This window comes from Balaenoptera borealis (assembly GCF_965194805.1).
Source record: "Balaenoptera borealis genome assembly, chromosome: 12".
Classification (NCBI taxonomy): domain Eukaryota; kingdom Metazoa; phylum Chordata; class Mammalia; order Artiodactyla; family Balaenopteridae; genus Balaenoptera; species Balaenoptera borealis.
In genome coordinates, this window is record NC_138869.1 from 108,898,689 (window position 1) to 108,905,199 (window position 6,511).

The following is a 6,511-nucleotide window of genomic DNA, read 5'->3' on the forward strand; positions in this document are numbered from 1 at the left end:
CAAATTCATTGATTAGCTCTAGTAGTTTTCTGGTGGCATCTTTAGGATTCTTTATGTATAGTATCATATCATCTGCAAACAGTGACAGTTTTACTTCTTCTCTTCCAATTTGTATTCCTTTTATTTCTTTTTCTTCTCTGATTGCTGTGGCTAGGACTTCCAAAACTGTTGAATAATAGTGGTGAGAGTGTATATCCTTGTCTTGTTCCTGATCTTAGAGGAAATGCTTTCAGTTTTTCACCATTGAGAATGATGTTGGCTGTGGGTTTGTCATATATGGCCTTTATTATGTTGAGGTAGGTTCCCTCTATGCCCACTTTCTGGAGAGTTTTGACCATAAATGGGTGTTGAATTTTGTCAAAAGCTTTTTCTGCATCTATTGAGATGATCATATGGTTTTTATTCTTCAATTTGTTAATAGGGTGTATCACATTGCTTGATTTGCATATATTGAAGAATCCTTGCATCCCTGGGATAAATCTCACTTGATAATGGTGTATGATCCTTTTAACGTGTTGTTGGATTCTGTTTGCTAGTCTTTTGTTGAGGATTTTTGCATCTATATTCATCAGTACTATTGGTCTGTAATTTTCTTTTTTTGTAGTATCTTTGTCTGGTTTTGGTATCAGGGTGATGTGGCCTCATAGAATGAGTTTGGCAGTGTTCCTTCCTCTGCAATTTTTTGGAATAGTTTGAGAAGGATGGGTGTTAGCTCTTCTCTAAATGTTTGATAGAATTCACCTGTGAAGCCATCTGGTCCTGGACTTTTGTTTGTTGGAAGATTTTTAATCACAGTTTCAATTTCATTACTTGTGATTGGTCTGTTCATATTTTCTGTTTCTTCCTGGTTTAGTCTTGGAAGGTTATACCTTTCTAAGAATTTGTCCATTTCTTCCAGGTTGTCCATTTTATTGGCATAGGTTGCTTGTAGTAGTCTCTTAGGATGCTTTGTATTTCTGTGGTGCCTGTTGTAACTTCTTCTTTTTCATATTTAATTTTATTGATTTGAGTCCTCTCCCTCTTTTTCTTGATGAGTCTGGCTAATGGTTTATCAATTTTGTTTATCTTCTCAAAGAACCAGCTTTTCATTTTATTGATCTTTGCTATTGTTTTCTTTGTTTCTATTTCATTTATTTCTGCTCTGATCTTTATGATTTCTTTCCTTCTACTAACTTTGGGTTTTGTTTGTTCTTTCTCTAGTTCCTTTAGGTGTAAGTTTAGATTGTTTACTTGAGATTTTTCTTGTTTCTTGAGGCAGCCTTTTATTGCTATAAATTTCCCTCTTAGAACTGCTTTTGCTGCATCCCATAGGTTTTGGATCGTCGTGTGTTCGTTGTAATTTGTCTCTAGGTATTTTTAAATTTCCTCTTTGATTTCTTCAGTGATCTCTTGGTTATTTAGTAACGTATTGTTTAGCCTCCATGTGTGTATTTTTTATGTATTTTTCCCTGTAATTGATTTCTAATCTCATAGCGTTGTGGTCAGAAAAGATGCTTGATATGATTTCAATTTTCTTAAATTTACTGAGGCTTGATTTGTGAACCAAGATGTGATCTATCCTGGAGAATGTTCCATGTGCACTTGAGAAGAAAGTGTAATCTGCTGTTTTTGGATGGATTGCCCTATAAATATTGATGAAATCTATCTGGTCTATTGTGTCATTTAGAGCTTGTGTTTCCTTATTAATTTTCTGTTTGGATGATCTGTCCATTGGTGTAAGTGAGGTTTAAAGTCCCCCACTATTAAAATAAAAAAAAAAGTCCCCCACTATTATTGTGTTACTGTCAATTTCTTCTTTTATAGCTGTTAGCAGTTGCCTTATGTATTGAGGTGCTTCTATGTTGGGTGCATATATATTTATAATTGTTATATCTTCTTCTTGGATTGATCCCTTGATCATTATGTAGTGTCCTTCCTTGTCTCTTGTAACATTCTTTATTTTAAAGTCTAGTTTATCTGATATGAGTATTGCTACTGCAGCTTTCTTTTGATTTCCATTTGCATGGAATATCTTTTTCCATCCCTTCATTTTCAGTCTGTATGTATCCCTAGGTCTGAAGTGCGTCTCTCGTAGACAGCATATATATGGGTCTTGTTTTTGTATCCATTCAGCGAGCCTGTGTCTTTTGGTTGGAGCATTTAATCCATTCATGTTTAAGGTAATTATTGATATGTATGTTCCTATGACCATTTTCTTAATTGTTATGGGTGTGTTTTTGTAGGTCCTTTTCTTCTCTTGTGTTTCCCAATTACAGAAGTTCCTTTAGCATTTGTTGTAGAGCTGGTTTGGTGGTGCTGAATTCTCTTAGCTTTTGCTTGTCTGTAAAGCTTTTGATTTCTCCATTGAATCTGAATGAGATCCTTTCCGGGTAGAGTAATCTTGGTTGTAGGTTCTTCCCTTTCATCACTTTAAATATATCATGCCCCTCCCTTCTGGCTTGTAGAGTTTCTGCTGAGAAATCAGCTGTTAACCTATGGGAGTTCCCTTGTATGTTATTTGTCGTTTTTCCCTTGTTGCTTTCAATAATTTTTCTTTGTCTTTAATTTTTGCCACTTTGATTACTATGTGTCTCGGCGTGTTTCTCCTTGGGTTTATCCTGCCTGGGACTCTCTGCACTTCCTGAACTTAGGTGGCTATTTCCTTTCCCATGTTAGGGAAATTTTCGACTATAATCCCTTCAAATATTTTCTCGGGTCCTTTCTCTCTCTCTTCTCCTTCTGGGACCCCTATAATGCGAATGTTGTTGTGGTTAATGTTGTCCCAGAGGTCTCTTAGGCTGTCTTCATTTCTTTTCATTCTTTTTCTTTATTCTGTTCTGCGGTAGTGAATTCCACCATTCTGTCCTGCAGGTCACTTATCTGTTCTTCTGCCTCAGTTATTCTGCTATTGATTCCTTCTAGTGTGTTTTTCATTTCAGTTATTGTATTGTTCATCTCTGTTTGTTTGTTCTTTAATTCTTCTAGGTGTTTGTTAAACATTTCTTGCATCTTCTCGATCTTTGCTTCCATTCTTTTTCTGAGGTCCTGGATCATCTTCACTACCATTATTCTGAATTCTTTTTCTGGAAGGTTGCCTATCTCCACTTCATTTAATTGTTTTTCTGGGGTTTTATCTTGTTCCTTCATCTGGTACATAGCCCTCTGCCTTTTCATCTTGTCTATGTTTCTGTGAATGTGGTTTTTGTTCCACAGGCTGCAGGATTGTAGTTCTTCTTGCTTCTGCTGTCTGCCCTCTGGTGGATGAAGCTACCTAAGAGGCTTGTGCAAGTTTCCTGATGGGAGGGACTGGTGGTGGGTAGAGCTTTCTGTTGCTCTGGTGGGCAGAGCTCAGTAAAACTTTAATCCGCTTGTCTGTTGATGGGTGGGGCTGGGTTCCCTCCCTGTTGGTTGTTTGGCCTGAGGTGACCCAGCACTGGAGCCTACCCAGCTCTTTGGTGGAGCTAATGGCGGACTCCAGGAAGGCTCAAGCCAAGGAGTACTTCCCAGAACTTCTGCTGCCAGGGTCCTTGTCCCCACAGTGAGCCACAGCCCCCCCCCCTCCCGCCTCTGCAGGAGACCCTCCAACACTAGCAGGTAGGTCTGGTTCAGTCTCCTATGCGGTCACTGCTCCTTCCCATGAGTCCCGATGCACACACTGCTTTGTGTGTGCCCTCCAAGAGTGGAGTCTCTGTTTTCCCCAGTTCTGTCAAAGTCCTGCAATCAAATCCTGCTAGCCTTGAAAGTCTGATTCTCTGGGAATTTCTCCTCCTGTTGCCGGACCCCCAGGTTGGGAAGCCTGATGTGGGGCTCAGAACATTCACTCCAGTGGGTGAACTTCTGTGGCATAAGTGTTCTCCAGTTTGTGAGTCACCCACCCAGCAGTTACGGGATTTGATTTTATTGTGATTGCACCCCTCCTACCGTCTCATTGCGGCTTCTTCTTTGTCTTTGGATGTGGGGTATCTTTTTTGGTGAGTTCCAGTGTCTTCCTGTCAATGACTGTTCAGCAGTTTGTTGTGATTCCGGTGCTCTCGCAAGAGGGAGTGAGAGCACGTCCTTCTACTCCGCCATCTTGAACCAATCTCTTCAGACATTAATTTTTTAATGAACCAAAAAAAGAAAAAAAAACTAAATTTGTAAATAAACTTCATCTGTTGCCATAATGTTTGAGTCTATAATGAGACAGCTACCGTTTAATGGAGCATTTATGGTTTTTCTAAACATTAAAGCATGTCATTTCATGAAGCTGCTTTTTAACAAACCATCCCTGGATATTTTACACGTGAAGCTCATTTTCTTAACTGATCATGCTTACTAAACTGACCTAACTTTCCCCTCCTCTTCTTTCTCAACATACTGTTGTCAAGGAGGATGGAGAACTTGGACGTTTGTCTTTAAAGGAGGAAAAGAAGGAGGAGCCTTGTGCAGACAGCAGGGTGAATGACAGTGAAACTCACAAAGGGATGACCTGTGTGTATGTACAAGGGTGGAAAGGAACCAGCAGTGTTACAACAAAAATAGCATCGCACATAAATGACAGGCTCACAGGTGACACACGCTTGCATCCTGCTGGCCTTCAAGCTCCTCCATGGCTGCCAGAGAGGCTGCAGGAACCTCACTCCATCTCAAAGGGCACCTGCTCATCTGGGCTAAACTGGAAACTGTGAGACAAGGAGATCCGACCCGCAAAGAAACCAGAGTGAATTATTCTTACAAGTCATTGCATGTGTGCGTGTTTAATGATTTGATCGAAGAGTGTTATAACTAATTATGCCTGGTTGTTAAGAAGCTAATTTCATATTTTAAACCTCTGCCAATTTACCAGAAGCCAAGAAGGCAAGCGTGAAGACAGACATATAATAATGCAGTTTAATGTTATAACAGTGTAGTATTAATTTATATGCAGCATATATTATGGCACATTCACAGAGTTTTCTACTGCTTATTCCTTATAAACCATAATTGTAAATTAATCCCCCTTAGTTTATTAGTGTTACTATCAATTAAAATTTATGAAGCCAAACCTTTCCAGAGAAAGTCACTCCTTGCTTGTAAAGAGAGCCTATTTGGAAGGTGAATTACATGTTTTTTGCCATTAGGCTACGATTTACAATTAAATGGTACAACTTAGTAAGTGATGGTTCCACTGAATTCTTAAAAGTGAAACTGGGTTAAAAGAATGACTCTGGCTTTTTCAGATGGCTGAAAGCCCAGAAAGGGGCTCTGTGTTCTAGGTGACTCTGCATTAGCTCTGTTTAATGGAAATAGAACAAGAGCACAAATGTAAGGCACCTGTGCTTTTTCTCTAGTTGCTGCATTTTTTAAAGGAAAGAAGTAAAATTAATTTGAATAATATATTGTGTGTAACCCAACATACCCAAAATACTATCATTTCAGCAAACAGCCCATTTAAAAACCATTGATATGTTTTACATTCAGAATCTGGTCTGTGTTTTACATTCAGAGCACTTCTCGATCTGGGCCAGCCACCTTTAAGGCGTTCGCCTGCTACATGTAGCTGAGTGGCTACCACGCTGGACAAATTAGCTCGAGGTCAACCAATCTGCCCTCAAAAATAGACAAAAAATACAAATTACATCAACTCTTAAAATTATTGATTCATATTTTAAAGAAATTTATTCTGGGAAAACAAGAAGAGTCGATTAAGGGAGATTGATATGATTCAACAGAGTCTAAATCTTTTATTTAACTACTACTTTAGAATACGGCCATATTTAGAAATACAACATACTATGAAAGTTCTAATAATAGAAATAATTTGTTGGCGATAACGTTTATTGTCACTTGCCTTTCATAGGATGACACAAGGAAGCGTCTGATCCGGGTGCTTTGTCAGCAGTATTCTTTTAAGCTTCACTTTGATCTGGTTTTAAGGTAGCTACAATTCAGTGGGGCGTGATTTCTAAAATTGTAATCATGAGTGAGATGCTTCTGATCCAGGCCGTCAGACACAGCCTTGAGCAGAGCTATGTACCACTGGGTCCACATGGGAAAAGTCAAAGGCTGTGATAAGCGCAAGTAATACATGAATGAAACAGTCTTGGGAACCGTGTCTGTACGAGGGGCCCCTCGTTTGTACTTTACATAGTAAATGGTGACTTGTGAGGACATTACTCCCTGGCCTTCAGTAAGAAGAGCCGTGTCTAGGGGAGGACTCCTCGACGCCAGAGCAGAGAAGGGCAGTTTCACCCCATCTGGTCCCCGGGCTCCTCACCAGTGGCAATGGCTCCGTGGTGACAGACTGTTTAGAACCAGAGGCTGACTCAGCTCTCACTCATCCCTCCCATCTGTTTCCCATAGAGAGTCTCTGGGATGAAACACTGAAGCCCACTGCACACGATGGTAAGTGTCTTGGGCTGTGTGTACTTTGGGCAAAGAGAGCCTGGGTCTCTCTGGATACGTGTATGCATTTTAAATTGTTATGTTTCTGGAGGTCAGTGAATCTAAAAGAAAGATCCTATCAATCACGTAACCACATTTGATATTCCGAAGAGCAAGCAAGCAAAAGAAA

At 39.7% G+C, this 6,511-nt stretch overlaps 1 long non-coding RNA gene across 1 annotated transcript; it reads left to right on the forward strand.

Moving 5' to 3' along the window:
* The first annotated feature begins 690 nt into the window (after nucleotides 1-690).
* Nucleotides 691-6,012, forward strand: LOC309607789. Its single transcript, XR_014232552.1, has 2 exons — nucleotides 691-3,573; nucleotides 4,347-6,012. It is a non-coding gene; the product is annotated as an uncharacterized lncRNA (long non-coding RNA).
* Nucleotides 6,013-6,511: the final 499 nt, after the last annotated feature.